This window comes from Silene latifolia, chromosome X (genome assembly GCF_048544455.1).
Source record: "Silene latifolia isolate original U9 population chromosome X, ASM4854445v1, whole genome shotgun sequence".
Lineage (NCBI taxonomy): Eukaryota > Viridiplantae > Streptophyta > Magnoliopsida > Caryophyllales > Caryophyllaceae > Silene > Silene latifolia.
Genome location: NC_133537.1, coordinates 281,015,325 through 281,041,230, shown reverse-complemented (window position 1 = coordinate 281,041,230; position 25,906 = coordinate 281,015,325). Strand labels below are relative to the sequence as shown.

At 35.3% G+C, this 25,906-nt stretch overlaps 1 non-coding gene across 1 annotated transcript; it reads left to right on the top strand.

The window, feature by feature from the left end:
- The first annotated feature begins 23,590 nt into the window (after positions 1–23,590).
- LOC141625123 (small nucleolar RNA R71) lies at positions 23,591–23,697 on the top strand. The gene has a single exon (XR_012534919.1). It is a non-coding gene; the product is annotated as a small nucleolar RNA R71 (small nucleolar RNA).
- Positions 23,698–25,906: the final 2,209 nt, after the last annotated feature.

Genomic DNA, 25,906 nt, shown 5'->3' with positions numbered 1-25,906 from the left:
CTAAGAAACAAAAGAAGTCATGTTGAGCCAAACACTCCAACATTTGGTCCAAAAAGGGAAGTGGAAAATCGTCTTTTCGGGTAGCTTTGTTCAACCTCCTATAATCCACACACATGCGCCACCCAGTCACGGTTCTAGTGGGTATCAATTCATTCTTATCATTTTTAATCACCGGCAGTCCCCCCCCCCCCCCCTTCGTAGGCTCCACATGCACCGGACTAACCCGCATACTATCCGAAATGGGATAGATAATCCCGACATCAAGTAGTTTGAGAACTTCTGTTCTCACAACTTCCTTCATGTTAGGATTAAGGCGGCATTGGGGCTTAATAGCTGATGAGCCCTCATCCTCTAAGTAAATTCGGTGGGTGCAAAAAGTAGGGTTAACACCTTTAATATCATCAATTGTGTACCCAATGACATTTCGAAATTTTCTCACAACAACAAGTAATTTTTCAAGTTCAATGTCATTGAGTGCACTATTGACAATGATGGGGTAAGTCTCATTAGGACCAAGGAAAGCATGTTTAAGAGTAGAGGGAAGAAGTTTTAATTCCACTTAAGGAGGCAAGGATCTCTCCTCAATGTTACCGTCCTTCCTTAAGATCTCAAATTCCTTGTTTGGATCTTCAACAATTATTGATTCCATAGCCAAAGTATATTCCCGCTGCTCATTGCAATCCTTGTTCACCTTACCCTCAAGAAATCCTTGTAACCCTTTGTCTTCTTCAAATTGTTTCATGTCAACCCATTCTTCTACCACATCAATCATGTAGGAAGACTTTTCTTCCGAAGGCTCCTTCATAGCATAATCAAAGAGAATTCCACTTTATCCTCACCAACTTAAAGAGAGAGCTTTCCTTTTTTCACATCAATCAAGCCTCTTTCCCCCCCCCCCCCCCACCAGCGAGGCAAGGGCGCCCTAATGTGATGGGAATGTTTGAATCTTCGGGGATATCCATTATATAAAAATCATAAGGAATTTCAAGTCTGCATACTTTGAGTGGGACATCTTCCACAAGGCCAATTGGATACCTCACCGATCTATCTGCAAGTTGTAAAGAAACTCTAGTTGCTGAAAGATCAAAATCCTTCAATTTCTTGAAGATCTTGAGAGGCATGAGGCTAATGCTTGCCCCCAAGTCACATAGAGCTCTTTCTATTTGAACGGTCCCAATAATGCATGGCATGGAAAAACTCCCTGGATCCTCAAGCTTTTGGGGCAACTCATTCATTAGAATGGCACTACATTCTTTAGACAAATTTACCGTTGTTGAGGCTTCCATGGCATTATGCTTGTTGGAAATAAACTCCTTCAAGAATTTCCCATATGTTGGTATTTCTTTGATAGCATCAATGAAAGGCATTGTGATTCTAATTCCCTTCATCATATTCATAAATTTCCCATACTTTTGCTCAAGCTTTGCCATTGCCAACCGTTGAGGAAAAGGGATTGCTGGCACATATGGTTTCACAATTTGTTGCTTGGGTTCTTCAACCACCTTGGTAGGGTTATCAATTACCATAGGTGTTTCCACAATAACTTCCACAAGATCATCTTTAACCACTTTCGGTGGTTCAACCACAACCTCTGGTTTGCTACTCTTTCTATTAGAATGCATTAATCTCATTAATTTACATATTCATATATGTTCGAATTTATTTAGTCATAAAATAAATCATAGATCTTATGCATGCAAACAAAAGCAAGATAAAAGAAGAAATCGTCAATCTTACATTGAGGTTTCGGATATTAGGGCACCAACAAGATCACCTTCTTGTTAGTTCTTGAGCTTTCCTAATAATGGTTGAACAAAAGGTCCAAAATAGAACATCTCCCAAAAGTGAATACCCAAGGAAAAACCCCTAATAACTAATATTATTTTGTACTAGAAATAATACAAGTCTTAATTAAAATTTGACACAAAATAAATTTTGTTCTCTCTTGTATATTTCGGCCAAGAGAGGAATGATTTAGAGAGGTTTTTATTTCTCTAAGTTTTCACAAGGTTAGAGAGAGTTTTTATAATTTCTTACACCAGAAATTATATTGTAAAGAATGAATGAATCATAGAGGAAAAACCCTCTATATTTCCCTCTTGGAAAACCGGTGGGGAGGGGTGACTAGTGCCCAATGCATGAGCTAGTTTTTCTACCCAAGAAAGAATAGGTATGCAAGGCTACTAGTTAGTTTTAATCATTATGTTTTCCACTTAAAATAAAAACACAATATAAATCTTATACTCCCTCCATTATTTCGGCACTTATAACATAAAATGGATGGTCCATTTTATTTTGTCATTTGTCAATTGTGACATAAGTGACATGTTACTTGACATGTGAAATTGCAATGTATTTTTAACATATTAAAAATCAACATACTCATAAAATATGTCATATACAAAATCAACTAGTAATTCATAATTACTTGTACCAAAACGGTTTATCAAATTATAAATTACAACATCTTGCATTTATAATAAATTATTCATTCAATTTCAATTTCAATTGTTTCGTAAACAATAATTTTATCTAAGTAATAAAACAATTCAATTACTTATACCGTATCTAATTTAATCAAATTATAATAAGACACGTTAATCTCACTCACAAATCATCCATCAATTTTAAGCAATTTAATTAACTCGTTTCGGCATACGATTAATTAAATAATCAATTAATGGTATTTCCCTATAGGTATGACCTAAGGGGATCAACTGATCACCACCGTCGCATGATAGTAATGTCAAACTCTAGTCAGTCAATCATTACCGATATGTGTGGACCAGTTGACTGTAAAATATTACATCCCACATGTATTCTTACAATGAGATTTAAACATGTGATCATCATGATCGACAGTTGTGATCGCATTATTGTCGGAGGACACATATTCCAACAATCTCCCACTTGTCCTCGACAAGTGTGCGTCACCAATTCTCTTGTCCTATTACTATCTCCCACTCAATGCAAGGTGTCTTTTATGTCGTACTTGCAAGTGATCATTCCGAGAGTGGTTTCCTCGATCTGGAGAATAACTGATTGACCGGAATTATCTACCCTAGATGCCTTCCGAGCGTGGCCACGCATTTCCAGTTCATTACTCCTCGAGTGGCCCTGAGATATTGTTATAACTCTGACAAGGGGTGGACAATTTCTATCGCACTTATTCCCTTCGACTAGCCACAGCCATCATAACCCAAAATATGCCCATTTGACCCCATTTACGAAGGTCGTAGTAACATAAATCAAAGTTAATCTGAAACTGTGCCACCTTAGGCGAACAGTCTTTAGTCAAAAGAATCGACTCATTAGAATACTATAGTAGCTCTCGCCACGACCAGGCTATATAAATTTGCCAGAACTCTATAAGCGGTCATTAGCCCGACAAAGTGTTCCTAACAGTCTGCCTATGTGATCGACTAGTCATCTCACATGACTCCATTGCACTTGAACTTGCCATCAATCGCATCACACTCTAGTCACTTCGAGACGTCACCTCATGCAAGTGACTATGGGCAAATACAATGCTAATCCGTGTTCACTTTAACGAGGTTCAATTGTCCTTACAACCTGTTTGGATGTAACAAGGTATAAGATGAGTTAATAATAACTCAAACGACAAATGTGGACATGACATTCGGGTAGTCAATACCATATTACAACCTTGTGATGTAAATTGTAAATGTGTAAACACTAGTTACTCGCAACATGTGTTTAACACACCATTGTGTCCATGTGTTCAAACTCTTGAATTGAATTTTCCTTTATTATCGTGTTTGTCTCACATAGCATGAATCTTACCAAGTACATATCTAGTTTCCCAAACTAGGTACAGGTTCTTTACTTTGAGAGAACTTTCTTGTTGTTTATCACATAACAAACGAATTATGGTGGACGACATAACTTGCACTAGTTAAGTGTTATTTCAACTCATAATGTATTAGGTATATGTTTTGTAGGACCTTGCAACAATTGTCAAGATGATTAGCCTAGCACTTCTCATAAGTCCTAGCAAATTTGAAAAATACTAGTTTTGAGTAACTTCTTACTATAACCAAGTATCTTCTCAAACTTCTTATTTCTCCTTTTAGCTTAAACAGCTTAGGATTTTCATAAATCCTTACGCGTTTTTGAACTTCAATATGTGCAACTTCTTGTCACATAACAGAGTGTTTTATCAAACACTAGAATAGCTCATTAGTTCTCCTCGAGAATTCATGACGATTCTTCTATGGCTTACCAATGACTCATCATGCTCTTAAGCATATGATTCATTATTGGACATGTGCATGATTATTCTAATGGCGGAAACATTAGTAATCTTTAATCATGTGATCAACCATTCTTAGGTTCAATGAATGACCACGACTACTTATGGTAATTCCATTTTCATCGATATAAATAACCTACATTTCTCGTTGATTTGATGTGTATATCTCAATACCTATCCAACATCCTATGATGTGATTGGATTCATCATAGTCCATTTTCATCCAGAATTGAAAACTCAAATACTTTTTTGTGAAAGATAGTACTAGCTCGTCATTCTCAATGAGTAATGAGTTATAAATTTTACAAGATGATAGCTCCCACTAAATTTCATGTCTTCACATGATAATTTCAAACACCCACTGAATTCCACATGTTTCGTGATTGACTACTCAATCGAAATATTTCAAGAATTGAAATACATTTTGCTTTGCCAAGTTATTAAGATTAAAACCATATATGTTCCCAATATATCCTTTCAAAATACCTATTTTGAAGAGATTTCAATCTTAAATTTATGGGAAGAGATTTTAATCTCTAACTCATTCATTTTTATAATGATGCGTAGCAATGTCATTATTTAAGAGTGAAATCCCATTTAATATACGTCCTTCTCAAAATACCCTTTTCGGAAGGAGGTTTAACCATTTCATTTTCATAATGAGGCTAAGTAATGACACTAGCATGGTTAACAATTAACTTAGCTTTTGTAGATATCGGCATATCTTTCTTTGCAACTTTTAAGCATAAATCTCATTTATATTCAAGGATGCAACTTTGTTTCATTTAAGTTCTTAAGTAAACATCAATATTGAAACTCTTATTCATATGTAGTTCATAAAATCTCTTGTTGACACTTTTCTTTAGTCATTTTTTTTCAAAACTTTCTTTTGGTCTCCTCGTGTAGTTATCTTAAGAACATATTCTTTTGACTACTTCACTTGGTCTCTTTTGTCATGTAGATCTCATCTACTCAAGACCATAGATCTCATCTATTCATGTATACTATCTATTTTGGTATACAAATCATTCTTTCTTTCGTAGATCACATTTACTCAAGCATACAAATTATTCTTTGTACTCTTTGTGTCTTCATTTTTCTCCCACTCTATCTTTAAAATAAATACACTAGATATTCAAAGATAGCTTATGAGACACAAATAATGATTTTTGAAGTAGAAGGAGGATTATCTCATAGATTGACTAATAGTTTTTAGATTTGATGAGTGTACTTGGTAATTGACATTCCTTTAGAAGAGTTCATCAACTCAACATCACTTTATAATTGATCTTACACAAGCGTTAAGCTTGTGGACATATAATAAATCCCATCATTATAGTTGTCTATTGGATCACTTTAAGTAGATGATCATATGTTTCTATGTACAAGCATATAAAGACTAATTTTTAGAACAAACAAATACGATAAAAGGGGTGACTTGGGTTGCAAGCCAAGTCACCATAATCCAAAATATAACCATTGTTTAGAAAGGATCAACTATTTCCATGTCGAACACGGAAATCAAAATAGTTCTAAAATTCATAACATTAAAATAAAGAGAATAATAAAAGCCAAGCTTCATTGGTAGCTACTCCTAGCTCCTTCATGATTTCTCAAGCTTGCTTCTCTTTTCCCTTGTCTTTGCTTGGAGGAGGCCCTATTTACAATAAAAAGGGGATACATTATCACAACGTTGTATCAAAATACCATAGTTGAATTAGAAACATAAAAGAAAGGATAGTCATTTACCTACTGGAGTGATCTTTCCAGCTTTGATGTCACCAAGATATTTGGAACAATTCCTCTTCCAATGTCGAATACCATTACAATAATGGCATTTATCAAGAGGACCCTTCTTGGTTTTGGAAGTGATAGCTTCAAAAGTCTTAGCCTTGGTGGACATGGGAGCTTGCCTCTTACCCTTTTTCCCATTCTTTTTGAACTTTCCTTTGCTCTTAGTGCTTATATTAAGCACATCCTTAGGTGGGTTAACATTTAGCCCCATGTCTCTTTCGGCTTGCACAAGTAACTTGTGCAACTCTTCAAGAGACACGTCCTTGTCTTGCATATTGAAATTCACCCGGAATTGTACATATGCTTTGACTTTGGATAAGGAATGAAGAATCCTATCAACAATGAGTTCCTTGGGGATTTCAACCTTTTGAATTTTCAATGTCTCGACTAGCTCCAACAATTTTAGCATGTGAGGGCTAACCTTTTGGCCCTCCTTGAAATCGAGATCACAGAATGCCGAGGCCGCCTCATATTGGACGATCCTCGGTGTTTGTGAGAACATTGTCACAAGTTTGGAATAGATTTCATTAGCGTTGCCCATTTTAAAGGCTCTCCTTTGGAGATCCGCCTCCATAGCAAAAATTAACACATTTTTCATAGCGGCGGACTCTTTGTGGTAAGCCTCATATGCTTCCCTAGTGCCGGCACTCGACCTAGCATTAGGTTTGGGTGGAGAGGCCTCGGTGAGGTAACAAAGCTTGTCGTCACCTTGAGCAGCTAATTTGAGTTGGGCATCCCAATCGGAGAAATTTGACCCATTCTTTTCAAGTTTACAACGATCCATGAAGGATCGGAGCCATGAAACATTAGTGAGAGGTGTGGCGTTGGTGTTTGGTGCGGTCATTTGTTATGAGAAATAAAAGTGGTCTATAAAACAAAAATAGAAGGAATAAAACACTTGTCGTTTTCAAAATAATAATAGTACTCGTAAATTTTAATTTAAACAAGTTTTATTGCATTTATCTAGTGACCTCTACCCAACTTGATAAATGATTCCAAGATCCAAATTCATATTAACTTGGGCTCGGTAGGGCCGATTCATCCCTTATCAATATAACTCGGTGGATTAACTCTTTAATCGATTCTACTTTTAGAACTCTTGGTCGATAAAATTACATTAATATTTATCTTTAGCCCAAAACACATCCGGCAAAGGTCGAGAATACTTTTGTTGAGTTCAACCCAAATTTCGAATAAGTGGGTCCATGATCCAAATCCACATCAACTTGGGCACGGTAGGGCCGATTCATCCCTTATCAACATGAATTCGGTGGATAGACATTTATCACCCACTTCCCCTACGTAACAAGGTTTGTACCCCGGTATGGCCGACCGCACTGAAGGAAATGTAGATTCATATACATGTTAACATACTCTTATATGTCTAAATAATTTGTCATAAAATTAATTACGGATCTTATGCATGCAAACAATAATATAAATAGAGGAGAAATCATGTCCTTACATAGTAGATTTCGGCTATTAGGGCACAAGAGAGATCACCTTTCTCTTCTTGTTCTTGAGCTTTTCCAATGGAAGAACAAAGATCTAAGTGTAAGATCTCTCCCTATGTATTATACCCAAGGCTCCTCTTAATATAATTAATATTACAAATACTAGTTATAATATTAATCAAAGGTAGAAAATTGAACCAAAACTTTTATAAAACACTTATTTGTTTCGGTTTTTAAGAGAGAAGAAGAGAGGATTTTATCTCACTAGAAATCTCTATATTTGATGATGGAATAGAATGAATAATAATCTACAACATTTTGTATATTATTGGGTAAAATTATAAGAAAAACAATGATGAAATTTGCTTCCCCAAAACCGTGTAAGAGGAGCTTTAGGGTGAGCCAATGCATGGAGAAATTGTTCTTCACAAGGAACAATAGGCTTGCATGGCTAGGTTTCCTTTTAATCATTGTGTTTTCCACTAATTACAAGCAACATATAATTAGTACAAACCCTTCTAATTTTCGGCCCATTCTATAATATGGATTCCATATTATTTTTGTCAATTGTCTATATGTTACATGTCACATGTCACATATATTTGTTATGTATTTTTAACATATTAAAAATCAACGTATTAATAAAAATACGTCACATACAAAAATTGACTTGGTAATTTCATATTTACTTGTGCCAAAATTTTACCAATTTATAAATCACAACTGATTGTATTTATAACAATTCATTCAATTTAATTGTTACATTAAACAATTATTTCATCCGAGTAATGATACAATTCAATTACTTAGACCGTATCTCATTTAATCATATTTCAATTTGATACGTAAATTTTACTTCCAAAATCGTCCGTCAATTTTCAAGTAATTTAATTAACTCGTAACATTATACGATTAATTAAATAATCAATTAAGAGTATTGCCCTTTAGGTATGACCTAGGGGGTCAACTGATCACCACCGTCATACGACAGTAATGTCAAACTCTAGTCAGCCAATCATTACCGATATATGTTGACCAGTTGACAGTAACAATATTACTTCCCAATTGTATTCATTTTAATGAGACTTAAACATGTGATCATCATGATCAACAGTCGTGATCGCATTATTGTCGGAGGACACATATTCCAACAATCTCCCACTTGTCCTCGACAAGTGTGCGTCACCAATTCTCTTGTCCTATTACTATCTCCCACTCAATGCAAGGTGTCTTTCAGGTCGTACTTGCAAGTGATCATATCGAGAGTGGTTTCCTCGATCTGGAGAATAACTGATTGACCGGACTTATCTATCATAGATACTTTCCGAGCGTGGCCACGCATTTCCAGTTCATTACTCCTCGAGTGGCCCTGAGATATTGTTATAACCCCGACAAGGGTGGACAATTCCTATCGCACTCATTCCCTTCGACTAGCCACACCATCATAACCCAAAATATGCCCATTTGACCCCATTTACGAAGGTCGTAGTAACACAAATCAAAGTTAATCAAATCGTGCCATCTTAGGAGAATAGTCTTTAGTCAAAAGAATCGACTCATTTGAATACTATAGTAGCTCTCGCCACGACCAGGCTCTATAAACTTGCCAGAACTCTATAAGCGGTCATTAGGCCCGACAAAATGTTCCTAACAGTCTGCCTATGTGATCGACTAGTCATCTCACATGACTGTATGGCACTTGAACTTGCCATCAATCGCCTCACACTCTAGTCACTTCGAGATGTCACCTCATATAAGTAACTATGGGCAAAACAATGTTAATCCATGTTCACTTTAACGGGGTTCAATTGTCTCTACAACCCGTTTGGATATAACAATGTACAAAGGTGAGTTAATAATAACTCAAACGACAAATGTCGACATCACACTTGGGCAGTGAATATCATATTACAACCTTGTGATGTATATCATAAGTGTAAACACTCATTGATTGCAATAGAAGTTTAACATCCCATGTGTCCATGTGTTCAAACTTCTTACACTTGCATTTTCCTTCATATTCATATTCTCTCTCATAGCATGAATCTTTACCAAGTACACATCAAGGTTCCCAACCTTGGTTTTCGGTTCTTTAACTTGAAAGAACTTTCTTATCGATCATCTCATAACGAACGAATTTGCGATGAATAATACAACTTGCACCGATCAAGTACTTCATCCACACACAATGCACTAGGTATATGTTTTGTAGAATCTTGTAACAATTGACAAGATTATTAGCTTAGTACTTCTCACAAGTCCTAGCTTAACTAGGAAAGATTATCTTTGAATAACTTCTTATTCAACCAACCATCTTTCCAAAACTTTTCATTTCTCTTTTCAAATTTGAAAGATTTGGGATTCTCATAAATCCTTATATGTGCTCGGATCTTCTACAAAATGTGCAACCTCTTATCACATAATGGAACATTCCGACAAGCACTGAAATCGCTCATCGGATTCTACTTGAGAATTCATGACGTTTCTATTATGGCTCACCAACCAATCATCTTGCTCTTATGCATATGATTCAAAATTGGACATGTACATGATTATTCTAATGGCGGAAATATTAGTTATTGATAATCATGAGATCAACCGTTCTCGGTTCAATGAACTACCATGATTTGCTAATGGTAATTCCATTTTCATTCATATGAATATCCTATGAATATGTTGATACGATGATGTGTATCTCTTTAATACTAATCCAACGTCCCCGATGTAGTTGGATTCATCATTGTCCATTTTCATCCGTAAATTGAAAACTCAAAAGCTTCTTTATGAAAGAAGGTATTAGCTCGTCATTCTTTAATGAGTAATGAGTTTTATACATTCAAGGATGATAGCTCCCACTAAATTCCATGTCTTCACATGAGAATTTCCTAACTCCCACTCAATTCAACATATTTCGAAATTGACTTCTCAATCGAAATTTGTCAAAGATACAAATATAAGTTGCTTTGCCAAGTTACTAGGATAAACCATATATGTTCCCATCATATCCTTTCAAAAACCTATTTTGAAGTGGTCTCATCTCAACCTTACGGAAAGAGATTTTTAAATCTCTAACACACTCATGTCATAATGATGTGTAGTAATGTCATTATTCAAATATAAACAATATTTAGAATACGTCCTTCGGAATACTCTTTCGGAAGGAGGATTAACCATTTCCTAGCGAGGTTAAGCAATGACATTTGCGTGGTTAAAACGTTGGCTATTGAAGATATCGGAATATCAATCTTTGCAACTTAATCTTGATCATAACTAGTATGTTACTTTGATTCATTTAGGCTCTTAAGTAAAACTCATGATTGAAACTATTTGGTCAAAATTTATCATATAGAACTTAGTCAAAAACTCGTTAAGACTTTACATTAGTCATTTTTATCCAAAACTTCTTTTGGTCTCCTCGTGTAGTCATTTTGAGAATTTTACTCTTATGATTACTACACTTGGTCTCTTTAGTCATATAGAACTAACTTGAGACCATAGATCTCATCTTTTCGGCATACTATGTAAATAGATATACCTTTATTCAAATCATTTTCTCTTGCGTAGATCTTTATTTACATAAGTACACAATTTTATCTTGCCTTGTGTGTTGTGTCCTCATTTTTCTCCCACTCTATCTTTAGAATAAATACACTATAGATTCAAAGATAGCATATGAGACACAAATTAATGATGTTGAAGTATAAGGAGAACTATCTCATAGATAGACTAATAGTTATTGAATTCATATGTGTACTTGGTGGTTGACATACCTTAAGGGAGTTCATAGACTCAAAATTACTTTATAAATGATCATACACAAGCCTTAAGCATGTGGACATATAATGAAACCCGTCATTATAATTGTCTATTGGATCACTTTTAAGTGAATAATCTTATGTTTCAAAACGCAAGCATTTAAAGATGAAATTTTAGAACATTAAGGATAAATGATAAAAACGGGTGACTTGGGTTGCAAACCAAGTCACTATCATCCAAAATACAAACCATTATCCAAAATACATTTCCATGTCGAACACGGAAACTTAAAGTTCTAAAAATTCAAAACATAACTTAAAATAAGACAATGAAAAACAAAGCTCCACAAAAGCTATCCTTAGATTCTCCATGGTTTCTCATGCTTGTTTTTCTTTTCCCTTGTCTTTGCTTGGTGGAGGCCCTATTTACAATAAAAAGGGAGATACATTATCACAACTTTGCATCATAATACCATAGTTGAATTTAGAAACATAAAAGAAGGTTAGTCATTTACCTCTTTGGAGTGATCTTTCCAGCTTTGATATCACCAAGGTATTTGGAACAATTTCTTTTCCAATGCCCCATGCCATTACAATAATGGCACTTATCAAGAGGACCCTTCTTGACTTTGGAGGTGCTAGCTTCACAAGACTTAGCTTTGGTGAATGTGGGAGCTTGCTTCTTGCCCTTTCTCCCATTCTTCTTGAACTTCCCCTTACTCTTTGTGCTTATGTTAAGCACATCCTTGGGAGGGTTCACATTTAACCCCATGTCCCTCTCGGCTTGCACAAGTAACTTGTGCAACTCCTCAAGAGACACGTCCTTGTCTTGCATGTTGAAATTCACCCGGAATTGCACATATGCCTTGACCTTAGACAAGGAGTGTAGAATCCTATCTACGATGAGTTCTTTGGGGATTTCAACCTTTTGAATTTTCAAGGTCTCAACAAGCTCCATGAGTTTGAGCACATGAGGGCTAACCTTTTGGCCCTCTTTGAAGTCGAGATCAAAGAATGCCGCGGCCGCCTCATATTGGACGATCCGCGGAGTTTGTGAAAACATGGTCACAAGTTTGGAGTAAATCTCATTAGCATTGCCCATTTTAAAGGCTCTCCTTTGGAGTTCCGCCTCCATCGCAAATATTAAGACATTTTTCATTGCGGCGGACTCCTTTTGGTAAGCCTCATAGGCTTCCCTAGTGGCCGCGGTGGACCTAGTGGAGGGTTCGGGTGGAGAGGCCTCGGTAAGGTAACGAAGCTTGTCGTCACCTTCGGCGGCTAATTTGAGTTGGGCATCCCATTCGGAGAAATTTGACCCATTCTTTTCAAGTTTACATCGATCCATGAAGGATCGGAGCCAAGACGAAGTAGCGAGTAGTGTAGCATTAGGAGTTGGTGTTGCCATTTGTTATGAAAAAAAAAAGTGGTCTACAAAACAAAATATAAGGAGTAAAACAAATGTCGTTTTAATTATACTCGTAAAAATGTATGATTTAAACAAGTTTTATGCATTTTTCTAGTGACCTCTACCCAACTAGATAAATGATTCCAAGACCCAAATTCATATCGACTTAGGCACGGTATGGCCGATGAAACCTTTATCAATATAACTCGGTGGATTAACATTTTAATCGATTCTACTTTTAGAACTCTTGGTCGATAAAATTACTCTAATAATTATCTATAGCCCGGAACACATGCAACTACGGTCGCGAATACTTCCGTTGAGCTCAATCCAAATTTCGAATAAATGTGTCCATTATCCAAATCCACATCAACTTGGGCACGGTATGGCCGATGAAACCCTCATTAACATGAACTCGGTGGATTAACACTCATCACCCACTTCCCCTACGTAACAAGGTTTGTACCCCGGTAGGGCCGAGTGCACTCCCTCGCGAAATAGGTTTTCATGGTTTCTACTATTTGGTAAGGCTATGTCTCAATTGTTTGTTTTAGCGAGAGGTCATGTCAATTTATTATCTATCACGTTTTAAGTGAACTAAAGCGGTGAACTACGATAATTCGAATTGACACGGTCGATAAACTCGATAAAAGAAGACAATGCATGTTTAGTTATGGCGATTTAGCGATGCATGTGACATAAAATAAAATGCAAGCATAAAGATAAATAAATCCTAGTATGGCTTTCCTAAAATAGAAAAACTATTAATCTATTACATATTCGGAAACCAACTCCATTGGTCCCTTGAACTTCGGTTGTGGCACGCATCTCGAGGTAACATCGTCTTTATGTATCGCCATTCTTGAAGTAATCCGTCTTTTGGAACTCCGGAATGAATAAAATTACATAATAAATTACATAATTTCCTATTATACATTTGTAACTAAAATAAAATAAATCTATTAAATTACAAAACGGTGATACGAGATCACAATAAAAATTACAACCGAATCGATATTCCCATACATTTCGGGAAATACCAATTAAAATCTAAGGCCATACTAAGTAAAATTACATAATTCAAAATTACATAAATTAAAATTATGACAATCATAAAGAAAATGCAGCACTATAATATGTATGAACATGCTCAATTTTTATGCTAAATCGCCTTTTAATTTGCCAATATCGTATATTACTCGGTTTTTACGGATTTGCGTGATTTCAACATTTTATAATCACAAAAATGCATAAACTCGTATTTATGCATAAGTTAATTACCCTAACATCTTAGGACTCAAAATATAGTCTCCACTAGTAATTTGACCATAATTAACTTTTATTTACAAAATTGTTCATAATTGGACCAAAAATTACAAAAATAAGCTATTAAACTTCAAATTAATCTAAAAATTTCAAATAAATTCAAAATTCAAAATTTAAATTCATGAACATTCTGGAAAAATTCCATGACACTCATAATGTTCAAAATCTTAGGTTAAAAATTTCGAAATTTTTTCCGGAAAAACAATGTTGCGGTTTATCAATTTTAATAAAATAATCATAAAAACATGGAAAAATTATTTTCATTAACTTTTCAATTTTAGATCTGAAAAATATAATAAGATGAAACATTAGACGTTTTCCCTAAGTCATAGATTATGTTTTATCAATTTTCACTAATAATGTCACTATTTATGCTATTTTTCTTCAAAAATTCATAAATCATGCAAAAAGACTTCTTTATAGCCAATAATTTTACACACATCTTGTAAAATTACATGTGACAACATATTAATTTTCTATGACCAGATTCGAAATTTAACTCATATTAACCTATTTTTCACTAAAATCCGAATTTATTAATGAAAAAATCATTTTTCGAGCATAACAAGTCCAAAAATTATGAAAATTTACAGGTTATCTCAAAATATTATATGTGACAACATATCCAAAAACCAAGTGAAAATTCGAAGTATAGCTATTTTTAGACCAAAAATGACATTTTTACTCATAAAATCACATTTAAATGCCATTATTGTAAATTATGAACAATAAAAATCCGAAAAATAACCAAAATATCCTAAAACACTTTAGGACCAGAAATATTAACATGCATGTAATAATTTCGTGATATATCATAATAACACAAATTTTACAAGTTTTATTTGTTATTCATATAACTCGGAAAAACTTTTAACCAATTTGCATGCAAACAACCGTGGCTCTTGATACCGATTGAAGGAAATGTAGATTCATATACATGTTAACATACTCTTATATGTCTAAATAATTTGTCATAAAATTAATTACGGATCTTATGCATGCAAACAATAATATAAATAGAGGAGAAATCATGTCCTTACATAGTAGATTTCGGCTATTAGGGCACAAGAGAGATCACCTTTCTCTTCTTGTTCTTGAGCTTTTCCAATGGAAGAACAAAGATCTAAGTGTAAGATCTCTCCCTATGTATTATACCCAAGGCTCCTCTTAATATAATTAATATTACAAATACTAGTTATAATATTAATCAAAGGTAGAAAATTGAACCAAAACTTTTATAAAACACTTATTTGTTTCGGTTTTTAAGAGAGAAGAAGAGAGGATTTTATCTCACTAGAAATCTCTATATTTGATGATGGAATAGAATGAATAATAATCTACAACATTTTGTATATTATTGGGTAAAATTATAAGAAAAACAATGATGAAATTTGCTTCCCAAAAACCGTGTAAGAGGAGCTTTAGGGTGAGCCAATGCATGGAGAAATTGTTCTTCACAAGGAACAATAGGCTTGCATGGCTAGGTTTCCTTTTAATCATTGTGTTTTCCACTAATTACAAGCAACATATAATTAGTACAAACCCTTCTAATTTTCGGCCCATTCTATAATATGGATTCCATATTATTTTTGTCAATTGTCTATATGTTACATGTCACATGTCACATATATTTGTTATGTATTTTTAACATATTAAAAATCAACGTATTAATAAAAATACGTCACATACAAAAATTGACTTGGTAATTTCATATTTACTTGTGCCAAAATTTTACCAATTTATAAATCACAACTGATTGTATTTATAACAATTCATTCAATTTAATTGTTACATTAAACAATTATTTCATCCGAGTAATGATACAATTCAATTACTTAGACCGTATCTCATTTAATCATATTTCAATTTGATACGTAAATTTTACTTCCAAAATCGTCCGTCAATTTTCAAGTAATTTAATTAACTCGTAACATTATACGATTAATTAAATAATCAATTAAGAGTATTGCCCTTAAGGTATGACCTAGGGGTCAATGGTCACCACCGTCACACACGACAAGAATGTCAAACTCTAGTCAGCCAATCATTACCGATATATGTTGACCAGTTGACAGTAACAATATTACTTCCCAATTGTATTCATTTTAATGAGACTTAAACATGTGATCATCATGATCAACAGTCGTGATCGCATTATTGTCGGAGGACACATATTCCAACACGCACTCCCTCATGAAATAAGTTTTCATGGTTTCTACTTTTTGGTAAGGCTAAGTCTCAATTGTTTATTTTAGCGAGAGGTCATGTCAATTTATTATCTATCACGTTTTAAGTGAACTAAAGCGGTGAACTACGATAATTGTAATTGACACGGTCGATAAACTCGATTTAAAAATGCATGTTTAGTTATGGAGATTTAGCGTTGCATGCAACATATAAATAAAATGCAAAGCATAAAAAATAAAAATCCTAGTATGGCCTTCCTAAAATAGTAAATCTAATAAACTATTACAAATTCAGAAACCAACTCCTTTGGTCCCTTGAACTTCGGTCTTGGCATGCATGTCAAGGCAACACTTTCTTTGATGGATCGCCTTCTTGAATGGCACCGTCTTCAAGGAACTCCGGAATAATTAAATTACATAATGAATTACATAATTTCCTATTATACATTTGTAATTAAAATAAAAATAAATATATTAAATTACAAAACGGTGATACGAGATCACAATAATTACAACGGAATCGATATTCCCATACATTTCGGGAAATACCAATTAAAACTAAGGCCATACTAAGTAAAATTACATAATTCAAAAATTACATGAAATTAAAATATGACAATCATAAATAAAATGCAGCATTATAATATGTATGAACATGCTAGACTTTATGCTAAATCGCCTTTTAAGAGCCAATATCGTATATTTATCGGTTTTCATGGATTTGCGTGATTATAACTTGTTAAAATCACAATAATTACATAAATTCATATTTATGTACAAGTTAATTACCCTAACTTTCTTAGGACTCAAAATTAGTCTCCACTAACATTTTGACAATAATTAACCTTGATTTCTTAATATTGTTCATAAATGGACCTAAAAATACAAAATGTTATAAACTTCAAATTAAATTATAAAAATTTCAAATAAATTCAAAATTTGAAATTTAAACTCATGAACATTCTGAAAAATACCATGACACTCATAATGTTCAAAACTTAGGTTAAAAATTTCGAAAATTTATCGAGAAAAACAATGTTGTGGTTTATCGATTTTAACAAATATGACCATAAAAATATGAGAAAAAATTATTTTCATCAACTTTTCACTTTTAGATCTAAAATATATGATAAAATACAACATGTGACATTTTTCCTTAGTCATGAAGTATGTTATAGCATTATTACTAATTTTTTTGCAAGAAAGGTAGTTCTCATATATTCAAAAAGTATACATGAGTGATCTTACAAAAGCATATCCTCTATAAGGGAAAAGTAGACACACTACTACTAATAGAAGACTCAATGATCTCATGATTGACCAAAGGAGATCTAAAAATTAGTGCAGCACTAACTACTAACTGAATGTCCCTCAAAAGCGTACTAATAGGCCTGTCAAGGCCACAAAAAATCATGCGGTTCCGCTCAGCCCATATAGTATAAACCGTAGCTGCTAGACTACCATACGCCCATCTCTTCCTCCAACTGCACACCTTGCTTTGATGAACCCAAGTTAAAATGCCCCTGAGTTGAGAGCAAGGAGAAGATATACCAGACCAAGAAGTAACACGCAAGAGGAGAGCCTTAGAGTAGGAACACTGAAAAAACAAGTGACGAGTACTCTCAGCAGCCCCCCTACAAAGGGAGCATCTATTAGGGATAGGGATACCTCTTGCCATTAGCAGGTCAGTCGTAGCAAGCTTCCGCTGAATGGCCAACATGAGAATGACCTTGTGCCTTGGCAAAAGACAGCCAGAATTGACAGCTTTATAGCACGGCAGAGGGGGGAGCTTAGGTCTAATAGCTTCATAAGCTTTACTGATGCAAAACCCACGAGGAGTAGAACAAGAATGCAACAGGCCCTGAACCATATGAATACCTCCTAACTGCTCAGCACACAGATCTCTAACCTTGAGGATACTGCGAAGGCTTTCAGGATGAAACTCTTTAATTTGCAGGGACCAAATAGGAGAATCAACAAGAAAATAACTTCGAATCCAGTTGCACCAAATAGAACCAGTCCCTCTATCAATATGCCAAAGCCATTTTAGAAGGGTAGCCTTGTTCCAGGAAGAGATGTCCTTAATCTGAAAACCTCCCTCAGACCAAGGAACACAAATGGAAGACCAACTTTTAAAAGACATTCTCCTGCAACTGCTAGCACCCCAAAGAAATTGTCTGCAAGCTTTATGGATGAAAAGACAGAGCTGCTTGGGAAGAAAAATACTGCTACACCAGAAATTACCCAAACCAAAGATCATAGAGTTGATAATTTGGATTTTGCCAGCATAAGAGAGAAACTTATTGGAGCATTTATGCAGAACATCAGTAATTTTAAGGGAGAGACTCTCATACATGTTGCAAGTCAATCTTGCATGATTGACAGGCATGCCCAGATATCTAAAATGAAAAGATCCCTCATTTAGACCAATGGCAGAAAGAATCTGCTGCTTCAAGCAACTAGGGACACCACCAAAATAAGCTTCAGATTTTTCAAAATTAGCAACAAGACCAGACCAGGTAGAGAAAAGATGTAGAACATCAGCAGCTTTTTGAACAGAAGGCAGATCACCTCTAGTAAAGATCATGAGATCATCAGCAAAGATCAGATGATTAAGGCTCAGCTTGACACACTTAGGATGATAGGAGACATTATGATCCTTATTCATGACTCTAAGGCATCTAGACAAAATCTCCATACTAAGAACAAAAAGACTAGGTGAAAGAGGATCACCTTGCCTAACACCACTTTTGCCTTTGAAGAAACCAAAGTTAGAGCCATTAACTTTGAGGGTAAACCATGAGCCAGTTATGCACCCCATAATCCATTTGATGAAGAGAACAGGGAAATTAAGAGACTCTAACATATTTTGTATAAAACTCCACTGTAAAGAATCAAAGGCCTTACTGATGTCAACCTTTAGCATGCATCTGGGAGTCAAATTCTTCCTGTCATATCCTTTAAGCAACCCCTGAGTAAGCATAATATTCTCAAACAAGCTCCTATCTCTAACAAAAGCAGCTTGTTCAGCACCAATCAGCTTAGGTAGGATATTTTGGAGCCTGTTAGTTAGGATTTTGCTGATGGTTTTATATATAATAGAGCAGCAGGAGATGGGCCTAAAGTCCTTAACAGTTTTCACAGTAGCCTTCTTAGGAATTAAGGAGAGAATAGTGACATTAGCCTGCTTAGGCATAAACCCTTTCCTGAAAAAATCTTCAACAGCATTGCAAAAGTCGTGTTCAACTACACTCCAGGCTGCTTTAAAAAACCCAGCAGAGAAGCCATCCAATCCAGGACTCTTATTAGATCCCATAGAAAAAAGTGCATTCTTAATTTCCACCCTAGTAATAGGAGCAATTAAGAAATCATGATCCTGATTCTCCACACAACTACCTGTAGCAATAATAACAGGATCAATAGCATGAGTTTGGACAGAAGATCCAAGAAGTTTCTCATAATAATCCACAAAAGCAGCACCAACATCCTGAGGACCATAGCAGGGAACACCATTTATATCCTGAATGGCACCAATCAGGTGACTTTGTTCTCTCTCTTTTATCTTAGCAAAGAAATAAGCAGAACAAAAATCATTGTGCTTGATGTCATGAAGTTTAGCTTTCTGAGTTAAGATACTTGTCTCAGCCTCCTTAAGCCTAAGGAAATCATCAGAGATCAGTTTTTCCTTATTAATATGAACCTCAGACATAGGATACTTCTGAAGATCCTCAAAACATTGGGCCAATTCCACTTTTTTCTCCTTAATCCTCTGACCAATATTGGAAAATTCAGCATAATGTAAATTTTTTAGGCCAAGCCTCACCTTCTTAAGTTTCTCCATCAATCTAAACATAGGATTACCCTGCACCCTGCAGCTCCAAGCATTAGAAACAATTGCAAGGAAGTCAGGGTGAATAACCCAACAATTCAAGAACTTGAATTGCTTTTTGGGAAGAGGATCATTATGAAATGACAGGATAGCAGGGCAATGATCAGAAACTCCAGGTGGCTTAAACTGAGCAGAAGTTTGAGGGTAATGCTGAAACCACTCAGAATTCACCAGAACCCTATCCAATTTAGAATAAACCCTGGAGGAAATGTCATGCTTATTGAACCAAGTAAAAGCAGCACCAGTGCCTTGAAGATCATCAAGACCACAATCTAAGAGGCAACTATTGAACTCAGCAAGTTCAGAAAAAACAGGAGGAGTGTCACTGATTTTTTCATGGAAATGTCGAACCACATTAAAATCCCCCATAGTTATCCAAGGGCCAACAGTGCCAGCAAAATCAGACAGTGACTGCCACAACTGCTGCCTGATACTAGCACTATTGGAACCATAGACTACAGAAAGGTGGAAAGTCCTACCAGTAGCAAAATGCCTCACTTTACAGTGGACAACCTGAGCATGCTCCTCAACAATACTAACAGAAGTAGTTACAGGATTCCAGAGAAGCCAAATTCGACCATTATAATGAGTATTATAATTGGTAAAGGAGCTCATCCTCCTGAACCTAGACTGCAGAATCTTGGGAGCTAGCATTATTACTAATTATAGTCACTATTTATGTGATTTTTCATCAAAATTCATAAATCATGCATAAAGACTTCATTATAGCCAAATATTTTACACACATCTTGTAAAATTGCATGTGACAACATACTAAATTTCCATGACCAGATTCGAAATATAACTCTTATTAACCTATTTACCCATTTAAATTCGATTTTATCTTGAAAAATCCATATTTCGAGCAAAACAGCTCATTTTATCATGAAAATTTACAGGCCATCGGTAGATAATATATATGAAAACATATCCAAAAACCATTGAAAAATTCGAAGTTTAGCTATTTTTCGTCCAAAAATGACATTTTTATCATAAAAATCACATTTTTAATGCCAATAGTATATAAAATGAACAATAAAATCCATAAATAAACCAAAATGTCCTAAAAATCACTTAGGACCAGAAACTTTTAACATGCAAAGTTATTTTTAAGGTTTATCTTCATAAATCTAAATTAATTAGTTTTGTATGTTAATCATATAACTCGGAAATTAAAAACTATAAACCGATTTGCATGCAAAAAACCTAAGGCTCATGATACCGCTTGTTAGAATGCATTAATCTCATTAATTTACATATTCATATATGTTCTAATTTATTTAGTCATAAAGTAAATCCTAGATCTTATGCATGTAAACAAAAGCAAGATAAAAGAAGAAATCGTCAATCTTGCATTGAGGTTTCGGATATTAGGGCACCAACAAGATCACCTTCTTGTTAGTTCTTGAGCTTTCCTAATAATGGATGAACAAAAGGTCCAAAATAGAACCTCTCCCAAAAGTGAATACCCAAGGAAAAACCCCTAATAACTAATATTATTTTGTACTAGAAATAATACAAGTCTTACTTAAAATTTGACACAAAATAAATTTTGTTCTCTCTTGTATATTTCGGCCAAGAGAGGAATGATTTAGAGAGGTTTTTATTTCTCTGAGTTTTCACAAGGTTAGAGAGAATTTTTATAATTTCTTACACTAGAAATTATATTGTAAAGAATGAATGAATCATAGAGGAAAAACCCTCTATATTTCCCTCTTGGAAAACCGGTGGGGAGGGGTGACTAGTGCCCAATGCATGAGCTAGTTTTTCTACCCAAGAAAGAATAGGTATGCAAGGCTACTAGTTAGATTTAATCACTGTGTTTTCCACTTAAAATAAAAACACAATATAAATCTTATACTACCTCCATTATTTCGGCACTTATAACATAAAATGGATGGTCCATTTTATTTTGTCATTTGTCAATTGTGACATATGTGACATGTTACTTGACATGTGAAATTGCAATGTATTTTTAACATATTAAAAATCAACATACTCATAAAATATGTCATATACAAAATCAACTAGTAATTCATAATTACTTGTACCAAAACGGTTTATCAAATTATAAATTACAACGTCTTGCATTTATAATAAATTATTCATTCAATTTCAATTGGAATTGTTTCGTAAACAATAATTTTATCTAAGTAATAAAACAATTAAATTACTTATATCTAATTTAATCGAATTATAATAAGACACGTTAATCTCACTCACAAATCATCCGTCATTTTTAAGTAATTTAATTAACTCGTATCGGCATACGATTAATTAAATAATCAATTAAGGGTATTTCCCTATAGGTATGACCTAAGGGGATCAACTGATCACCACCGTCGCACGACAGTAATGTCAAACTCTAGTCAGCCAATCATTACCGATATGTGTGGACCAGTTGACTGTAAAATATTACATCCCACATGTATTCTTAAAATTAGATTTAAACATGTGATCATTATGATCGACAGTTGTGATCGCATTATTGTCGGAGGACACATATTCCAACACTTTCTCCTCTTGATAAATGCCCGGTCTTCCAACTCCCTACCACTCCTCAAATGTATAGCATTAATGGTCTTTGGGTTCTCCTCGGTTTTACCCAGAAACCTACCATTTGGGCTTTGTAATTGACTCACTTCAGAAGCCAATTGCGAGATTTGATTATCCGTTATTCGTTGGGAAGCTTGCATTTGAGTCCTTAATTGGTTGATAGAAGACGTGGTCTCCTCTTGTTTTTGGTTAGAGTGAGCAATGAATTGGGTTTGGGTTTTCATCATTTGCTCCATCATGAGCTCCATGTTTGATTAGGTTGAGTAGACTTTTGAAATGTTTGTTGAGGGGCTTGTTGGAAGGGTTGTGATGTAGGTTGGTTAAGTGGTTAGAATGGTGGCCTTGGTTGAAAAGTTCTTCCTTGAAAACCCGGTGGTCCTTGGTTAAAGGGTTGATTTTGTTTGTTGGCTTGGAAGTTTGGTGTGATTTGTGATTTTGTTTGGAAAATGGGGTTTTGGACGTTTTGAGACCCATAGGAGAAGTTGGGGTGGGCTCTCATTCCGAGGTGATAGTGGTTATTGTTGAAAGCTTGTAGAGCCGGACTCGATTCCCAAACCCCATTCACTTGTTCCATCCATCTCACATCTCCCATCATCAAATGGCATTCATTTGGTGGATGCCCTTGATCTCCGCAAAAATCACAACTATAAACATGGCCCCTTTTTGAAAAATTGTTAGGTGTGTTAGAACTCAACAAAGCCACTTGTTGCTTAAGCTCCTCTATCAATCCCTTAACTTCCATGTTGTTCGCCGATTCAACACTTATCTTTCCTTTCCTCTTGTATCGTCATTGTTCCAATAGAAATTCCGAGAGGTCATCTCTTAAATCTATTCTTTGGCCGTTTTGTGATCAATCTTGTCAAGTGCTCCCTTCCCCGAACCGAAGTCTAGGTTCATCTTCATGTTATTGTTCAATCCCTCATAAAAGTTGTTGATGAGATCATCCTCACCAATCCCATGATGAGGACACAACCTTTGAAGGGCCTTGTATATTTCCCATGCCTCATTGAGGGTTTCATCATCGAGTTGAGTGAAACCTTGGAGCTCACTTTTGATCTTGGCCGTTCTTTGAGGTGGGAAGTATTTGTTCAAGAAAGCTTTTGAGACATCATTCCACGTCCTTAGAGAATCGGGTTCACAACTCCTGAGCCACTCCTTGGCACTTTCCCTTAAAGAGTAAGGGAATAGCCCAAGGCGGATGGCATCATCTGTAGCTGCGTTGGCCCTGTACATCTCACAACTATCCCAAAAGTCATTTATATGCTCATTTAGGTTTTCGGTTGGACCTCCCCCAAATTGATTCCCTTGGACTAATTGTAGTAATGTACCCTTCACCTCAAAATTGTTAGCTTGAATTGGTGGCTTTACAATACTCGGGTTTACTATTGTCTTTGGAGCCAAATTGTCTCTCATAGGAACCACGACCATAATTCCTTCTTCGGGATTCCCAAAAGGATTCTCAAAGAATTCTTGATTACCCGGTTCTTCTAAAAGACATTCCACTACTAAAGGTTCTTCAACACTTGTTGGTTGTATCAAACCCCTTCTTCGTAATGCGTTAAGTCTCCTAGCGGTTGCTTCAATCTCGTGATCAATCTCGAGTGGTGGACCTCTTCGGTTCCTCCTAACCTTGCAAAGAAGAACCTACAACACTCAAGAATGAGATTAATAACAAAGAAGGACCTATTCTAAACTAGAATAAAACAACTAATATCTAGCCTTTGCTCCCCGGCAACGGCGCCAAAAACTTGATGAAGTTTTAAATAGCCGCAAGCGCATGGTGTGTTATAGCACTTGGCCGGGGGTCGAACCCACGAGGAACAAGTAGAGTACTAATGGTCTAAATTCTTTTGTTTAGCTATGTCTAATAAAAACAAGTTTGGATATTATATAACAACTAATCTAAACAACAAGAAGTAAATAAACTAAGTAAATTCTAAAATAAAGAAACAAGCAATTGAACACGGTTTTTATCACATAAAGAAAGGCGTAGGGCTTGGCTAAGTCATTAAAAATTCATAAGTAACACATTGATTTCATAGATTTATCGTCTAGGGGTAGCTTAGTGGGGGAAAACACCTCTAATTCGCTTAAATAACTTCCTCCCGGACTCATATTAAGACACTAGGTTTCCCGACTCACCTCCCTCCCGGGTTCGTGACTCGGACTTCTCCTAAGCAAAGTTCTAAGATCCGAAAACGCGCGCCATTCTCAAAATCCCCGACTCAATGTTATGAGGCACTAAGAACGCGATAAATTCCCGGGTTTTCTAGCCCTTTTCCCAAAGGTGAAAGTCAACCTGGTTCCAAAAAGGCACCCTTTCAAGGTTCTCCCTTCCGAGTTCAACCTTGATTGACAAGGAATGTAAAGGGGTAGTCAACTAGGGACCTAACCAATTCCCATTGGTGGACAAGGGTGCCTAACCAACCAAACTCCCAATCAAAACACAAACAAGCAAATTCCAATTGAAACCACACTAATTTCCCCCTTAACAACAAATTTAGGTGGAATCAAGCATGTTAGTTACTCATGTTGGACCTAACCACACCCTAGTGAGGAGATACTCACCATTCATGTTTGCAGTGGCAAAACAATTAATAAAGGTAGAAGCTTTGACAATAAACATGGTGATAAATTGATTTCTAAAATGAAACATGCAATAACTATAGAAAATAGGGAGATCTATTAATTAAACTAAAAGTAGGATGAATTAATTCCAAAAGGAACAAACTTTATCAAATCTAATCAAAAGTGCAAGCTTTATATGAAGAACTTCAATTCAAATCATGAACAACAAACAAGAGAGAGATTTTGACTAAACTAACAAAAAAAAAAATCCCAATACCTACTTGCAAAATGAGATCTAAAAGAAAGCAACGAAATCAATTGATGAACAAAGAAGAAAAAGGAAAGGAAGACAAGTAATACCAAACTATGAGATGGAGGAATAATAATGAAGAACAAAGTAAGAACAATAATAATAATCTTGATTGATGAAGAATGATTAACAAGCTACATAAGGATTTGAGTTTATTCTCTCTTAACCATACAAATCTTCTTCACAAATTAGGATTGGAATCCTAATTTTCTGGAAAATTAACTATATATGAGAAGTACAAAAGGGTAGGTGGGAATACAAGAGAAGACGAAAACTGCAACCGAGGGAGTGAATTGTACCCGGTCGGGTACAATTGTGCCCGGTCGGGTGAGACGCTAAAAGTGGCTTAAAAACGCAGAACGGGCGAGAGATACCCTCCCGGGAATAATT